Here is an 18,142-nt window from a genome sequence, read left to right on the forward strand (position 1 = left end):
AGAGGAAGTGTGCTCAGGCAGAAGAGTCTTCCAAGTCCCCACAGCCAACGGAGGTTTGTTGGGAAGGTTTAATCCCACACCCACCTCTCCCTGTCAGACTCCCTGAAGGGACCAAAATTGTTTAATTTGTGTTTGAGTTTCTGTTCACAGGACAAAGAGTCGGTGGTGAGAAGGCAGTTGCTCTGAAGTATTGAGCTGCCTGGGTTTCACTGGACTGTTGCTCTGATCAGAGACTGTCCTGGAACAATTTGGAATGGACATTGCGATTTTTTCCTTTGCTGTTTGGCAGCTGGAATGGACTGTCTTTAAAGATCCATTTGTCACCCTTCGTGACTTGGTTTGGGAGCTGTTGGAACAGGATCATCTGGAAATTTCAACCAGTCCTGGGATGTTCCTGTGTTCTGCATCGAAACAGAACTCTGGGGACTGGAGGTTTTTTATAAGTCCTCCAAAAAGCCAATCCTCAATTGTGAATCTGAATGATTGTTTTCTGTGATTCATTTGTATCCTGCAGGTATCACTGGCTGATGAATGTCCAATTCCTCGCACGTTCTGGAATGGGTCATTTTTGCCCCATCTGCCACAAGGCAGCAAAATATTGTTTGAAAAAAAACAAGCAAACAATCAAAATTTGTTTGTTTGTTTGTTTGAGCTAATTATTGCTCAATTTCAGCCGCAAAAATGGCAATCAATCATTTTTGTATGAGCTCATTGCTCGATTGATAAATGCAGGCAACAATGCTTGCGAATTTGATGGGTGCAGATTTTTGTAAAATTTATACTCTCAGTATTATGGGAGGAATTTGATTGGAGCTTTGCAAGCAGTGTTTTTCTGCCAAATGCTCTGGAGCCATGAGCTGTTGCGAGTGGCAGGAATCCTTTGGATTTTTTTTTTTTTTTTTGCGGCCCAAAATTATTCAGAAATTTAGTGCAAGGACCCACTGTCTTTACAGATGATTTGGGAGGATGAGGTAGGCCAGTGTTGCTTGGAAGGATGATTTTGAGGGCAAGTTTTGGAAGCCCCTGAGGATGGGCAGCCCATTTGGTTGTTTGGGGCTGCTGTCATGGTATTTCCACAGTTTTCCCAGAAACTTTTTCATTTAGTCACAGATTTAATTTCTGTGGTCGACATGGCACACAGATGGGTTGTTCAATTTAAAGGGAGTCAGCAATGTTGTTTGTTCCATTTGCTGAAGAACGTTTTGTTGTGCCACAGAGGCCTGGTTCTTCAAAACAAAAAATGGGGAATTCAGGGTGAAACCCCGCAAATTTAATTGGCAAAGGTTTTGCATGCCATGGAGCACCTTACAGGTGCCATAGAATTTCACTAACCCTGCAGTGTGAAAAGCAAGAAACCGTGACCAAATGAAGGTCAACAGAGGAGGAACCACTGGTCCTCCCATGGGGACAGAAATTGAACTGTAGCTCATTTTCTTTTTTCCTTTTTTCTTTTTTTAAAGGTAAAAAGGGTGAGATGCCGTCCCTGCATTTCTTGCTTTCAAGTGTTTGACTCTTTGCAGCAGCTTCTCACGCTGCTTCATGTAAACAATATTGTATTCTTAGAATTTATCTGTATGTTTTGCATTCTTGTTCTCTGAGAGAGAACTTGACTGATGGTCATATTGACCAATGGAGTCAGGAGGTTGTAACCTCTTTGGGCCAATCTTGGCCCTCTGTACAAAATGTATATAAGCTATTGGAGTCAGATAATAAAAGAGCCTTCCATGTTTCACCTTGCTGCTGCCTGCCATCCTCTGTGAAGGTCCGCTCCCATGTCGCAACGTGTTGCCCCTCTAAGGGCAGGGGTAACAGTGTTGTAACACATGGATGGTTTAGTTCTGGCTCAGCAGAGCTTGGCCTCAGTCAAGGACTTTCCAGTGCCTTGTGTCCTGCCAGTGACAAGGTGCACAGTGAGATGGGAGGGATCACGGCCAGGACAGCTGACCCACATTGCCAAAGGCATCTTCCCTACCATAGGATACCATGCTCAGTGTATAAACTGGTGGGTGGTGATCCAGGAGGTGCCAATCCCTGCTCAGGGACTGGCTGAGTCAGTGGGTGGTGAGTAACTGCCTTGTGCATCACTTTGTGTGGAAGCATTTGTTTTGATTGGGTTTTATTCCACTATGTCTCCTCTCTTTCAAAACTATTACTATTATTGTCGTTGTCATCATCATCATCGTCATCACCACCATTATATATTGCTTTGTTGCAATTATTAAAATTCTCTAAACCTATGAGTGTTTACTTTTATTCTGACTCTCCCCTACTCACAGGGGCAGCAGTTGGTGTGAGGGCTGAGTGGACATCTGTATGTACTTAGTTGCTGCCTGGAGTTCAAACACAAGAAGACCCCAAAGGTTCTCCTGCTGTAGGACAGAGACAAAGCACAGCAGAGTCTCAGCTGACATCCAGGTCTCTTTGAGATATTGAGTCTCTCCTCATGTTAAGCCCATGTTGGAAGGATATTATAAAAACTTGAGAATATCCACATTGCTATGGAGCTCCACAGATTTCCCATAATACAAGAAAAGAATTCCTGTACTGTTAGAAGCTTCTGCCAGACTCCACTCAGGATCCAAACACTGAGGTTGGGTCATGAGAAGTGAAGTAGCAGGGAAGCTGTCTCAGCATTCACTATAAGGCAAATAGAGTGAAAGATTGTCTTCAAAAGACAGAAATGTTCATAGCATAGCATTTACTATAGAGGAGCTGAAAGAGTGGTTTGGCAATGCTGTGAGTGTTCCTGCAGTCTTTTCATTTTTTCCTAATCTTGAATGGAAGGACAGGCCTTTTTCCTTCTTGTCTTTTGCATACAGGTGGGGTGGTGCAGGTGGGGGAACTGCCTGGAGCAAGAGGCAGCTGCAGCCTCCTCTGGCACTGTGAGCTGGCTGAGTTTATCTTGCAGCCAAGGTTCCCATAGTCAAACACTTTCTGCACATAACAATACAGGAGTGTAGACAGAGCATTTGGTTTCCTTGGCCAGGTTTCAGTACTGAAGGGACTGCAGGAGTGGCTTCTGTGAGAAGGTGCAGAAGCTGCCCCCACATCACACAGAGCCACTTCCAGTTGGCTGCAGGAGGGACCCACCTGTGGCCAAAGCCGAGCATGTGGAAGCACCTCTGTGATAACATATCAGAGAAAGGGTTCAAAAGGTGTGCAGCAGCTGGGAGGGAGCAGTGAGGAAAAGAGAGGAGTGAGAGAAAATGGGAGAAAGGGCTCTGCAGACACCAAGATCAGTGAGGAAGAGGGGGGTGAGGTGCTGCAGATGACAGAGCAAAGATTCCCCCGCAGCCTTGGAGAAGACAATAGTGTGTCCATGTAGACAAGAAGGCAAATGGCACCGGCCTGGACAGAAATAGTGTGGCCAGCAGGATCAGGACAGTGAGTGACCCCCTGTCCAGGGCCCTGCTGAAGCACCTCGAATCCCATGTTCAGTTTTGGGCCCCTCATGACAAGAAAAACTTGGAGGGTCTGGAGTGTGTCCTGAGAAGGACAATGAAGATGGTGAAGGCTCAAGAGGGGAAGTGCTATGAGGGGCAGTGGTGAGATATTGGGGTGATTAGCTGGTTTTGCCTGGTTTGTCCTGGATTAGTGGTGGACATGGCAGTGCTGGAGTACAGCTGAATGGTGATGGCCTCGGGCTGCAAGAGAGCAGTGCAGGGAAGAGACCTTGAAACAAAGTCCTGGTCTCCTGAGCCCTGGTTTTCCTGTTCTTCCAGGAAATCCAAAGAACTGATGACTGCTTTGGGCTTCAGGCCACAAGGAAGTTTGTTCCCCACATTGGAATCACAGTCTGAGTGCCCAGAAACTGCCCCTGGCAGAGATGAGACATTGGATTCAGAACCTCAAGCCCAAAGACTCCTGGCCTCCAACAGCTACATCCAGAACCATCATTCTGAACCAGGATTCTGCACACTGGGACAGTTCTCTAAGCTCATCTCCACCCCTGAATGTCTGTCAGCCTGTGCCCAGATCCAGTGTGCAGCTGGTGCAGCTGAAGGATCCTTCCTGTGCTTTTGTGACCTCAGACACATCAGTGCCACAGAGTTGTGCTGGCAAGATCAGCCAGGGCTGACTCTTCCTCATGGATCCACTTCTGAGCTGCAGCTTGAGAGTAGCTGAGGGTCAAGCTCATTGCTTTATCACAAGGTAACGGGCACTGTGGAGGAGGGAAGAGCAGGAGAGATGTGCACCTAGAATTTCACAAGACATTACACAGCCTCTCTCATGTTTTCTTTATGACGAAATCAGTGAGAAATGGATTCAGACGTAATGTGGCTGGAGAAGAGGCTGCTCTACCAGGCTCAGAGTTGTCATTTCCATGCAGAGACCAGGCCTAGGTATAGAAATCAGTAGGAAGACCATGTTAATGTTTTCAGGAACTCCATGAGTACTGGAGTGGGGAGCTCGCAGAAGTCCATGGATAACACCCAGTGGGAGGAACAGGCCTTGACTGTCAGGCACAGCTCCTCTTCAGAAGACATGGACAGACCCCTCACAGAAAAGAGTGAGGGATTTCAGGAGACACCCAGCAGGACATGAGACAGCAGCGTGCACTTGCAGCGAGGGAGGCCAACTGCCTCCTCAGCTGAGGGAGTCCAAGTGTGGTCAGCAGGTCCAAGGAGCTGACCCTGTCCCTTTGGTCCATGTGAGGCCACACCTGGAGTACTGCATCCATGCTGGAGATCCTTGTTCCAAGAACGAAATCGACATCCTGGAGCAAGTCCAACCAAGGCCACCAAGTCCATTAGAGGCCTGACAAACAGGACATGCAAGAAGAGGACAATGGGTTGGCCTGCTTCTCTTGGAGAAGAGATGTCTTGGGCCAAGTTTCTTGTTTTCTTGCACTACTTTTTGAGAGGAAAGAGAGAAGATGGACGTGGTGTTTGGAAGTGGACATGAGATGGAATATGGGGAGTTTTATTAGCAGTAGTCCAGAAGAAATATTGAACCCTGCCCCTGGTACCCACACGATGACATGCACCTCTGTCCCCACATTCCTTAGGCCACAACACAACTTTTAGGGACTGTGCAGATGGGGGGACTGCAGAGGGGCAGCTGGAGGGAAGCTCTGCCATCTGTAGGATGTTTGCAGCCTCTGTGCTTGGAAACAGCTCCGGGAAGCTGCTCCTTTCCTGAGTCAGGGTCCCGCTGCTGTCTCCGGCTGCAACTGGTTCTGTGCGGGCTGATTCTCGCTGGGATGTCCTTGCTGGAGACGGGAAGAGTCCATTTGCCGGGACACCAAGCTGTGCCCGTGCAGAGCCCCTGAGCGCTCTGAGGCCGGGCCAGAGGCCGAGGGGCGCCGGCGCAGGGCTCAGCCCCGGGGCGGAGCTGGTGCGGTGCGGAAAGGAGGCGAGAGATGGGAAGGGGAGGGGAGGGGAGCCGGGGCTGAGGGGACAGCGATGCTCGGCCGGCGGAGCGGCGGGATGCGGCGGGCTCGGGGCGCGGGGCTGGCGGCGCTGGCCGCGGTGCTGCTCGGTGCGCGGGGGTGGCGGCCGAGAATGAGGGTCGGGGCTGCCTCTGGGTTGTTCCCCGGGGATCTCGGCCTCAGCTCCTCTGTCTCTTTCAACGTCTCTTCCCCCTCATTCTTTGTCTCTCTGTCTCTTTGTCTCTCTGTCATCTCTCCCTTCCAAAGCCTCCCTATCCCCATCTCTCTCAGCCTGAGCCTCCTCGTATCTGTGCGTATTTTCAAGGTACCCTTCTCCTTCCCCTGCCTGTTGAAGTTATTATTCCTCTGATTGCAGCCCTCTCCCCTTCCTTGTGACAACTCCTTTCCCTGTCTACTACTCCTCATCCATCCACCCACACACCCTCACCCTTCTTACCGAGCATCATCCCTCGCTTCTCTTTCTACTCTCTCATCTCTTCCTCTGATTGTTTCATATCTGTAGGAAAAGCTGTTATCTCCCGCATGTCTCCATTATTCCACACATCCACACATGCCCCTGTGCAGCAGAAGTCCTTGTTCTTCTGAATTCAGCCCTCCATCCTTTCCTGTTCCACACCCAACCTGCCCATCCCTTTTCCTTCTTGCTGTCCCTCCCTCCATGCAGCCAACATTTTTATTTCTCTATGCATCGATTTCAAATTCCCACCCACACCAGCGTCATTCTCCATGCCCGAGAGTGTTAATTTCTCCCAATTTCTTTTCACTCTGTCTGTGTCTCACTGTCCCTGCACCTGATCGTCTCTGTGGGAAAAAAGTGAACAAAGCTGAGCTGATAACTGGACTTTTGTTCTCCTTTCTTGGCAGTGGCTGCAGCCAGAGCCCAGGTACAGCAGGAGCCGTCACTGGAGACCACCGAGGGCAGCAGCATCAACATCAGCTGCTCACACCCCAAAATCCAGACCAACAATTACATCCACTGGTACCGTCAGCTCCTGGGCCGAGGACCCCAATTTCTCGTGATCGCTCACAAAGGACTCAAGGATGTGCCGGCCATTGCAGGACAGCTGTCGGTGTCGGCAGATCGGCGTTGGAGCTCGCTGACTCTCAGGCGGCCGTGGCGCGGGGACGCGGCCGTGTATTACTGCGCGCTGGGCCCACGGGCAGAGGAGCCGGGGCTGCGGCCGGGCACGAACCGCCGCGGGCGGGGCCGGGCGGGGCCGGGGGCACAGCGCCGGCCGCGGCCAGCAGGGGGCGCTGCCGCTCCGCCCGCCGGGCCCCGCGCGGCTCCGCAGCTCCTTCCTCTGCCCCGAGCCCGCCCGCACCGACACCGCACAGCCCCGCACGGCCGCCGCACACACGCCTGCCAGCCCGCCCCCTGCGCTTACACACTCGCCGCGCACCGCCCGACACCGCCTCGCTCCCGAGCCCGCCTCTGCCGGACACCCAACTGCTGCGCCCTGCGCCTCTGCCATCGCCTCCCGCCCTCCGCCCGCGCCTGCTGCTGCTGCTGCTGCTGCTCTCAGCCGGCTCTGCCAAGCAAAGAGCTGCTCCTCGGGAGCACCTGCGCTGGGAGCTGCCAAAGCGCTGCACGGACAGGCACACAGGGGCTGATTCATGGAGTGCTGTCACCTCAGTAGGTCACGACATGAGAGGGATTTTCAGCGAGGCTTTCTGAGGTGACAAAGGAATCTCCATCTCTGTCCCTGCACAAATGTCCGTGTTCCATACTACAAGGTGCACGGGAAATACTGTTATCAGGTTGATGTGTAATGCTGGTGTACTTTCAATCTCACCCGAGGTCGGAATTCACTTCTCTACATTTTCTCCTCATCCCCAGGTGACCACAAACACCCTGGGATGTGCTTTCAGCATCTTCCTGAAACAGTAGAACATCCTGGAGGGAAAACAACAAATCTCTTGGAGTAGAGGAGCATTTTGAATCATCAGACGGCTCTACCACACCCGCCTTCTGTCGGAAACTGATTGGTCCCTTTTTCTTCACTTTGGGAACCTCTCAGGCACCCTGAAAAGCAGATGTCAGGATTTACTAATGTTGCAAGTGTTGGAGAGTGATACTTGAAAGACTGAGCTCCACATGATGTTTTCCTCCAAACACTTGCTCTAGAGACCCCATTTCCTTTGGGGACAGGAGCCTTTCAGCATCTTCAGGAAATCCTCGGCCTGCGAAAGTTGAGTAGAGGCCACAGTCAGGGCCTCCTGTTAAAGGAGATCCTGGTTTTCTAAGGCTCACCTCAGGTCCATTTTCATTTCCAAGGGAAGAACAAGGAAAAAGGGAAGTGATGAGCAAAGCACACAATGACACCAATGCGACAGTAGGTGATCAGAGTGAGAAAGAAGGAGCTCAGAGCTCTCCAGGTGCTAATTGATGGGCCATTGGGAACCTGCTGTGAACTGGCTCAGGCTGAGTTTTTCAGTGATAGGAGGAACATGAGGGTAATGGATGTTTGAGGGGGAGTTATGTGATAAGGGAGCTCTCCCCAAGGAATGCCTGTGAGGTTGTGGAGTCTCCAGGGTTGGAGTTCCCCAAAAGCCATCTCAGCGTTACTTGGAGAACCAGCACTGTGTGAGCCTGTCTGAGCAGGGGTGTAGGACACATGATCCCAGACGAGGCCCCTTGCAAAGGCAACCATGGTGTGATTCCATAATCTGAGACAGGAGGAGAGGATGAGAGGAATGATTGAACCTACAAAGGACATGTAAAGGACAAGTGACAGATTTGAATCTTCTAGAAGTTCCTGGGAGGATGAAGAGAGAAGGGAGTCAGATGTGCTGAAGAAGCTGTGAAGGAAGAGACAGAGATGGATCCAGGTGCAGCCAAGGCAGACTGAGGGTTAGGGATGATGGGAGAGGACACACAGGCCCCAGGAAAGGAGAGAGTGCAGTGATGTGGCCCTGGGCTCAGCATGGAGGGTTGCAGATTTCTCTACTGAGCACAAGTGTGGAATCCTCATCTCCCTGTCCATGTCTTATCATCTATTCTCTACTCTGAAGCCTGAGAAGGCATAACCATTGAAGGAACCCAGGACAGGGTAGGCTTCATTCAGGTCTTCCACATGGAAGGCCTGTGACACCCTCCACTTCTCTAGAAATCTCCTCATCCATGAGGAGAGGTGCAAGACTTGCATGAGAATGCTTCTATTACAACCATTATCATCATTACCTATATCATTATTCATGCCATTATAGAGTGGTTTTGTGACAAGACCATTTTAGAGGAAATCAAAATGACCAGGATGTGATCACTCTGGAATTGACATGGAGAAGGGTGTTACCCCAGCCTTTAGAGGGGCAACACGTTAAAACGTGGGAGTGGAGCCTCACAGAGGACGGCAGGCAGCAGCTTGGTGAAACATGGAAAGCTCTTTTATTATTTGACTCCAAAGGCTTATATACATTTTGTACAGAGGGCCAAGATTGGCCCAAGGAGGTTACAACCTCCTGACTCCATTGGTCAATATGACCATCAGTCAAGTTCTCTCTCAGAGAACAAGAATGCAAAACATACAGATAAATTCTAAGAATACAATATTGTCTACATGAAGCAGCATGAGAAGCTGCTGCAAAGACTCAAACACTTGAAAGCAAGAAATTCAGGGATGACAGAAGGGAGTGGAAGTGAGGGACCTGGGAGAGAGTCATTCATCCCAGGGAGATGAATGAAGGCAGAGAAGAGGCGATACAGATGGGGATGTCTCCTATTCCCAGAGAAAATATCTATGGCCAAGGAGAGCTGAAGACATTGCAAGAGTAAGAGAAACCTCAGTGGGGAAGAAGCCCCTGAGGTCCCCGGTGCCCAGCCCTGGGTGTGCAGCAGAGCTGGCCATTGCAGCTGGGGAGGGGAGGACTCCAGTGCGAGCTGAGCGGGAACAGCCCCTTGCCATGGCTGAGGCCCAGAGGCACGGAATGCTCACAATGCCCATGGCTGAGGGAGCCACGGGGGCTGCTGCTGGAGGAGGCAGAAAGCCACAAGGAGCATTTCAGGCCCTGCGAGGACAGGTCATTTCTCTGCCTGCTCCCGCTGCTGCTGCTGCTCCCGCTGCTGCCCCCGACAGTCGTTTCCGGCAGCTCTGTTCTCTCGGCGCTGGGCCGTGCTTGCTGCCTCTGCCTCACTCAGCAAACACGCAGCTTGGTCTCGGCATGCACCTCGCCCATCTCATCCTGCCCGTCTTCCTGGGACAGCTCCTGGGTAAGTCCTGCCTCTTTCCCAAGGCACCTTTTTTCTTTTTTTTCCTCCTCTGAAATCCTCAACAGCCTTATCAGGATCATGTGAGAAAACATCAGTGAATATTGGGAAAAGTCTGAGAAAAATCTGCTACTCTTTTTAATTTTGCAAGTGTTTGTTCAAGATGCTCTTCAATTTTTAAACAAAAATTGAAGGGAGAGAAGAGAAACCTCAGACACCTACTCTCTCTTTTCTCTTGCCTTCAATGCACCTCCCTCTTCCTCCCTCTCCTCATCCTCCTGCTGTAACACAGGAGATCTCAGCCGTCTCTGCAGTCCCACAATATTCCTACTTTTATGTAAATTCCCAAATCCTGTCAAACCTACCCCATATGCCTCACTGTTCTTAATTTCATAATAAAAACAGAATGTCCCATTCTGCCTCCAGGCTGGCACAGCTCTGCCACGGGTTCCAGGATTCTCTGGGCTGACAACAAAACTGGGGCTCTTTCTATCCAAGCTCAGTTTGTGTGTACTCAGGGATTGAGAAGCTCTCAGAGCTGACAGGGATATGGAAGCAGTACCTCGCTGTACCTCGATGGGCTCCTCAGCCGGCCTGAGTAAGAAACCTCAGGCTGTTTGCAGGTTTTCTAAGCAGTAGATTAGGAGCAGGGATACAGTCCAGGCCTTGTCAGGATCCTGCTTTGCTGAGAGTTCTGAAATCCTGCCTCAAATCACTCTCAACTATTACTCTGCAAATCTCAAGACTTCCCTGCAGGGAAGAGATATTTCTCCACGGGGGTTTGTCACGTACTTGGTTTATCCTGCCTGTAGTCCTTCACTGTGGAGCTGCTAACACTGACTTTCTTCCAGGCACCACGGGGCAGATCCCGGTCACCCAGGAAGATGGACCAGTCACGGTGAAACAGGGACACACCTTCCACACCACCTGCAAATACCACATCAGTGGTTTTAATGGCTTGCTCTGGTACCAGGTGAAGAAAGGCCAAGCCCCACAGCTGCTCTCCTATCAAGCAGGGACTGGCCCCAAGCATAGCGGCCATATCACCACGCACCTGAACACCACGGGGAAATCCAGTGTCCTGAAGGTGCAGGAAGTGGAGCTCTCTGACAGTGCCTTGTACCTGTGTGCTGTGCAAGACACCCTGGTGCAGGGAGCTTCCTGGGCTGTGCAACAACCCAGGGCAGGGAGGGGATGTGTCTGTGCCAGGCTGAAGTTGGGGAAGGGACGCTGGGCTCAGCCCTGTGCTCACCAGAAGTTGCATCACATGTGTGTACAATGGTCTCATGGTTTTGAATACATCCATCCTGACACTTCCCTTGGGAAAGTATTTCAGACTTCTCTGAGTCATTTCTGCATTGTGCAGCCTCTAAATAATAATAATAATAATAAAAATGTTCTGTGCTGGCCTGGGACGTTGTCCTTCCACACTCCAGCCCTGCTGCTTTTGGCCCCACATGTCCCCAGCAGAGCCCAGGGCTGGTTCTGTGTTCCTGCCTTGGCAGCTCTTGCAGCAGCCCCGTTTGCACGGACACAGGTGAAGCACAGATTTGTGCAGGGCTCCACACTGGTGTGCACCAACCTGTGTCTGTCCGTGTGTGTCCCTCATCGGGAGGGAATTTCCTGACTATGGCAGGGACACTGAGCACTGCTCTGGCCCTGAGCAGCACAGAGCAGCAGCTTCTTCCCGGGCTCAGCAGGAGCCTGAGTGCAGCTGAGTGGGGACAGCACCTGCCCGCTCCAGGTGTGTGCAGGGTGGATCTGTCTCCGATGGGATGTCGGTGTTGTGTGGGATGGGACACGGCTGTCTCTTGTCCCTGGCCATGCCAGAATTGTTGAGCGGCTCGTTGTGCGGGTGCTGTGAGAGGCGGGGGGCTGAGGGCGGGCGGGGCGGAGCTGGCGGCGGCGGAGAGGAGGCGGCCCGGGCGCAGCAGAGAGCCGGGGCTGAGGGGACAGCGATGCTCGGCCGGCGGAGCGGCGGGATGCGGCGGGCTCGGGGCGCGGGGCTGGCGGCGCTGGCCGCGGTGCTGCTCGGTGCGCGGGGGTGGCGGCCAAGGGGCCGTGGCCGGAGCTGGGGCTGTGTCTGGGTCTTTCTGCGTCAGCACTGGGCTCCGGATCCTTCGCAGCATCTCCTGCTGATCCTCCCTTCTTTTATACCCACTGCCCTCATCCCTTTTCTCTTCAAAGAATCAAATTCCTCCGAAGTTGTCTGTTTTACTACTCGGATTTTTTTGCTCCTCATTCATGAATTGATCCATCCATCCATCCATCCATCCATCCATCCATCCATCCATCCATTTCAACCAATCCTTTTTTCTCATTTCCATTTCCCTTTCAGCAGCTGAAATCGCCTCAAAAATATCCAATATCTATTCTCTAAGATGGCACCCTTTAAGGAATCTCACCATGCTCAATTCTCAGAACATATCCCAGTAACGTTTGATCTGTATTCCTCTGCCCTCTCCCTCCTCTGCGCGCACGACATTTGCTGCTGATGGAAAGTGATTGTTCTTTTCTCCTGTACAGTGTCTGTGGCCAGAGCCCAGGTACAGCAGGAGCCCTCACTGGAGACCACCGAGGGCAGCAGCATCAACATCAGCTGCTCACATCCCAAAATCCTGACCAACGATTACATCCACTGGTACCGTCAGCTCCCGGGCCGAGGACCCGAATTCCTCGTGAGCGCTCACAAAGGACTCAGGGATGTGCCGACCATTGCAGGACAGCTGTCGGTGTCGGCAGATCGGCGTTGGAGCTCGCTGACTCTCAGGCGGCCGTGGCGCGGGGACGCGGCCGTGTATTACTGCGCGCTGGGCCCACGGGCAGAGGAGCCGGGGCTGCGGCCGGGCACGAACCGCCGCGGGCGGGGCCGGGCGGGGCCGGGGGCACAGCGCCGGCCGCGGCCAGCAGGGGGCGCTGCCGCTCCGCCCGCCGGGGCCGCCGAGCCCCGCTCGTCCCGGGCTGGGGGGGCGCCTCCGACACCGGCACCGACACCGGAACCGGGAGTGACACCGGGACCGACACCGACACCAGAAGTGGCACCGACACCGGCAGCGACACGAACACTGACACCAGCACTGGCACCAGCACCAGCAGCTCCACCTTGGAGTCACCGACAGTGCTCAGCCCCTCTTCTCAGGGCGGGCTCCGTGCAGCCGAGCTCCTGACAGCAGCAAACAGCCCCGCCCGGCCACAGCTACATGAACACACTGACAAGGTCTGAGTGGGGCAGAGAGGACAGCAGAGTCTTTCCCAAGCCATCACGTGTCTAATCAGAACGGGCTCGGTTCATTCCGGGCAATGTGGCATCCTCAGGCCTGTGTACAAAGGCCTGCACGTGTTGTCTCAAACATACATCAGTGAGGGCACACATTCCCACCCAGCCCATTTCAGGCTGGTTCTCCTCTTGCCTCTCTCCTTCTCTTCTCAAGGCTGCAGAGCTCTTTTTGCCTGTTGTGAAGGCCAAGTGACAGCTCAGTGTTGTTCATCTGAGCACACGCAGCACTGGGAAAACAAATACCCTGATCTTGTTATGTTCAGTGTTTGTGTGGTCACTTCTTGAGTGTAGATCCGGCCCCCACTATTTAGGGAAAACCTAAAGGTAACAAAATATGTGCTGAGTAGGGGCAGTGAGATGGGGAAAGAGCTTTAAAGAAAGCCCTGCGAGGAGTAAGTGAGGATTTTGTATCAATCGGATTGCAGAGAAGTATGTCGCAAGACAGCTCTAATAAAAGTTATAATTAGAAAATGCCGCTTCCCTTCCCTTCCCTTCCCTTCCCTTCCCTTCCCTGAACTTCCCTGAACTTCCCTGAACTTCCCTGAACTTCCCTTCCCTTCCCTGAACTTCCCTTCCCTGAACTTCCCTGAACTTCCCTTCCCTGAACTTCCCTTCCCTGAACTTCCCTGATCTTCCCTGAATTTCCCTCCCCTTCCCTGAACTTCCCTTCCCGCATTACCCACCAGGGATGGGACGGCTCCATCTGCCTTAAGCTGCCCTCGGGGCACACACAGAACACCATAGCTGACAGCCACACATCTTGCTCACCTGCTGTTACAACCTGTGCCAATTGCAGTCCAGCTGGGCTGCAACTCCCACTCAACAATCTCCTTCCAGATAAAGAGCATTTCAGGCCCTACAGGGACAGGTCATTTCTCTGCCTGCTCCCGCTGCTGCTGCTGCTCCCGCTGCTGCCCCCGACAGTCGTTTCCGGCAGCTCTGTTCTCTCGGCGCTGGGCCGTGCTTGCTGCCTCTGCCTCACTCAGCAAACACGCAGCTTGGGCTCGGCATGCACCTCGCCCATCTCATCCTGCCCGTCTTCCTGGGACAGCTCCTGGGTAAGTCCTGCCTCTTTCCTAAGACACTTCTCATTCTTCCCTTCCCCAGGAAAACCTGAAGAGCCTTATCAGGATCATGTGAGGAAACATCAGTGAATATTGGGAAAAGGCTGAGAAAAATCTGTTTACCCGTGTGGTTTTGCAAGTGTTTTCTGAAGAATCTCTTGGATTTGTAAAGGAAAAGGGAAGGGTGAGAAGAGAAACCTCAGACACCTTCTCTCTTTTCTCTCTCCTACAATGCATCTCCCTCTTCCTGTCTATTCTCATCCTCCTGCTGTCACCTCAGGAGATCTCAGCTGTCTCTGCAGTCCCACATTCTTTCTTCTTTTATGTAAGTTACCAGATTCTGTCAAACCAACACCAGGTTCCTCACTGGTTTTAATTTCATAATATTAACAGAATGTCCCATTCTGCCTCCAGGCTGACCCAGCTCTGCCACGGCTTTCAGTATCTTCTGGGCTGACAACCAAACCAGGGCTCTCTCTTTCCAAGCTCAGTTTGTGTGTACTCAGGGGTTGAGGAGCCCTCAGAGGTGACAGGGATGAGGAATCAGGATGCACTTGCTCTCCCTAGATGGCCTCCTCAGCCTTCTTGAACACACAGAATTCCCCATTCCATCTTATCAGATCAGCAGAAGTAGGAGCAGGGATACAGCCAGCTCTTCTCAGGACCCTGCTGACAAGGAGAGCTCTTGCTCAAATCCTGCCCAAAATGACTCTCGTCATTCCATCTGAACATCTTAGTCCTTCCTTGCTTTGTAGAGAGATTTCTCCACCAGGGTTTTAGACCTCCTTCACTGTTTCTTCCTGTAGCCTTTCCACATTGAGCTGCTGACATTGACTTTCTTCCAGGCACCACGGGGCAGATCCCGGTCACCCAGGAAGATGGACCAGTCACGGTGAAGCAGGGACACACCTTCCACACCACCTGCAAATACCACATCAGTGGTTTTCTGGGATTACTCTGGTACCAGGTGCGGAAAGACCAAGCCCCACAGCTGCTCTCCTGTCAAGCAGGGACTGGCCCCAAGCACAGTGGCCGTATCACCACGCACCTGAACACCACGGGGAAATCCAGTGTCCTGAAGGTGCAGGAAGTGGAGCTCTCTGACAGTGCCTTGTACCTGTGTGCTGTGCAAGACACCCTGGTGCAGGGAGCTTCCTGGGCTGTGCAACAACCCAGGGCAGGGAGGGGAGGTGTCTGTGCCAGGCTGAGGTTGGGGAAGGAGTTCCTCAGCTCTCCCCTGGCAGTGCTGCTTCCCCTGTACAGCCAGAGATCTGCAGGCTCAGATCCTTTTCCAGGAGGGGACAGCGTCAGTGATTGAGGGGAAGGAGAAGGTGGTGAAACAGTCTAACCATTGCTCATCCTGACTCTGGATTACATGCATCTTCTCAACATCTCTGCTGACTTGGTTGGCAATGTCAGATGCTGGAACCACTTCTACACAGCTATGGGCTGTGCTTTCATTTCCTGCATTGCTGCCTGTTCATTTCCAGGTCTGGCAATGCCCATTCCCCAAAGAAGGCTGAGCCCTGGGATGAACGGCCCCAGGATATATTGGACAGGAATGCAGCAGTGCAGGCAGAAGACTCAGCTGCAGAGCTGACAGGATGCAGAACAGGAGAGTGGTGTGTTGCAGCAATGTTTCTGTAGAACAGGCTATTCTCTTGTACCAGACAAACAGGTTGGGAGTAATATTATCAAGCCACTTGAAGTTTTGTTATTAGAGCGCTCAGGGATTCATCAAGGTAACTAAGTAAACAACAAAAAGGATCAGAAAGAGGAAGAGAGCCTGAGAAACTGTCTGCAAAAATTGTAAACCCTAGACAGGAGAAGCACAATGTGAGGATGGACACCTGACCAATTGGATGTCCTGAAGGATGTGTGCCTGCCTCATGAAGAATCAGCTTGGCCAAGCCAGAGATGTGTGCCCACGGGGTCAGTAGATTTAGAATCTATATCTGACATGTAATGTAATCAATAAACGGCATCTGTTGGAATCATATCGATTTGGTGATTCAGTTGCCCAATTAACCCCCTGCAGTGTGTCAGCCTGGATCACTCTGATGGAGGTGTTTGAAGTGTCATTCTTGGGAAGAAGTTCCAGCCATCCCCAGCTGGACACAAGGGCTCTTGTTCATGGTGATGTCCACAATTCTTGTCTTTCCTCTCTCCTCAGCGCATCCCAAAAATCACTTGTGGTTGCATCCCCTTAAGGATGTATTGGGTTATGGGTGCTTTTGGCCCCACATGTCCCCAGCAGAGCCCAGGGCTGGTTCTGTGTTCCTGCCTTGGCAGCTCTTGCAGCAGCCCCGTTTGCACGGACACAGGTGAAGCACAGATTTGTGCAGGGCTCCACACTGGTGTGCACCAACCTGTGTCTGTCCGTGTGTGTCCCTCATCGGGAGGGAATTTCCTGACTATGGCAGGGACACTGAGCACTGCTCTGGCCCTGAGCAGCACAGAGCAGCAGCTTCTTCCCGGGCTCAGCAGGAGCCTGAGTGCAGCTGAGTGGGGACAGCACCTGCCCGCTCCAGGTGTGTGCAGGGTGGATCTGTCTCCGATGGGATGTCGGTGTTGTGTGGGATGGGACACGGCTGTCTCTTGTCCCTGGCCATGCCAGAATTGTTGTGCGGCTCGTTGTGCGGGTGCTGTGAGAGGCGGGGTCTGAGGGCGGGCCCCGGGGCGGAGCTGGCGGCGGCGGAGAGGAGGCGGCCCGGGCGCAGCAGAGAGCCGGGGCTGAGGGGACAGCGATGCTCGGCCGGCGGAGCGGCGGGATGCGGCGGGCTCGGGGCGCGGGGCTGGCGGCGCTGGCCGCGGTGCTGCTCGGTGCGCGGGGGTGGCGGCCAAGGGGCCGCGCCTGGGACTGGCCTCATCCCGCACGTCCCTGGAGGCTCCGTCCTGCCCGGCTTCTGCACTGACCTCTTGCCGAGACCTGTTCTCCCGTTCATCCCTCCCTCTTCTCCATCCCATATTCCCGCCGGAATCACGGAGTTGTATTCTATGCCTTGTCCTGCACAAGCATTCCTTCTTATAACTCACGAAATCAGTCTTGTCCCCTTCTTACTTTTGTTTTTGTCTTTTTCTGCTTTCTCTCACATTCTTTCGTTCTGCAGTGACTACACCGTTCCTCCTGTCATTTACCATTCCACTCTCCACAAACGACTAATGGACACTTCCACTCCTGCACATCTTGACATCCCCTGGGAACTGCATTTCTCATCATCTCTGTGCGTTCCTTACGGAATTGCGGGCTTTGTTCGGGGCATTGGCACGCAGGGCTGGGAAGAATGTAGGTGCTGATGTTATTTGTTTTTCTCTCCCTGGCAGTGGTTGCGGTCAGAGCTCAGGTACAGCAGGAGCCATTTCTGGACACCACCGAGGGCACCAGCATCAACATCAGCTGCTCTCATCCCACGAAATTGTTGGGAGATTTCATCCATTTCTACCGTCTGCTCCCGGGCCGAGGACCGGAATTCCTTGCATCCACTGCTAGAGGGTCCAAGGCGGTGCCGGCCATTGCAGGACAGCTGTCGGTGTCGGAGGACGGGCGGAGCAGCTCGCTGTGTCTGGAGCGGCCGTGGCGCGGGGACGCGGCCGTGTATTACTGCGCGCTGGGCCCACGGGCAGAGGAGCCGGGGCTGCGGCCGGGCACGAACCGCCGCGGGCGGGGCCGGGCGGGGCCGGGGGCACAGCGCCGGCCGCGGCCAGCAGGGGGCGCTGCCGCTCCGCCCGCCGGGGCCGCCGAGCCCCGCTCGTCCCGGGCTGGGGGGGCGCCTCCGACACCGGCACCGACACCGGCACCGACCTCAAAACCAGCACCTACGCCGCATCCGGGACTGGGACGAAGGCCGACACCGACAATGGAACCAGCACCAGTACCAATACAGGCATCAACAGCAACACCAGAATCGCCACTGACACAGTCATCGCATCCGACACCGGACCCGGCACCGGCTTTGACACCATTGACACCGACACCGGCAGGGTTACAAACGCTGACACCAGAACTTGCACCAGCACCGGTACCTGCAGCTCCACCTTGGAGTCACCGACAGTGCTCAGCCCCTCTTCTCAGGCCGGGCTCCGTGCAGCCGAGCTCCTGACGGCAGCAAACAGCCCCGCCCGGCCACAGCTACATGAGCACACTGACAAGGTCTGGGTGAAGAAGGGAGTGCAGTGCCCTCTTTCCCAAGCCATCACTTGTCCAA

This window comes from Zosterops lateralis (genome assembly GCF_965231275.1).
Source record: "Zosterops lateralis genome assembly, chromosome: 24".
Taxonomy (NCBI): domain Eukaryota; kingdom Metazoa; phylum Chordata; class Aves; order Passeriformes; family Zosteropidae; genus Zosterops; species Zosterops lateralis.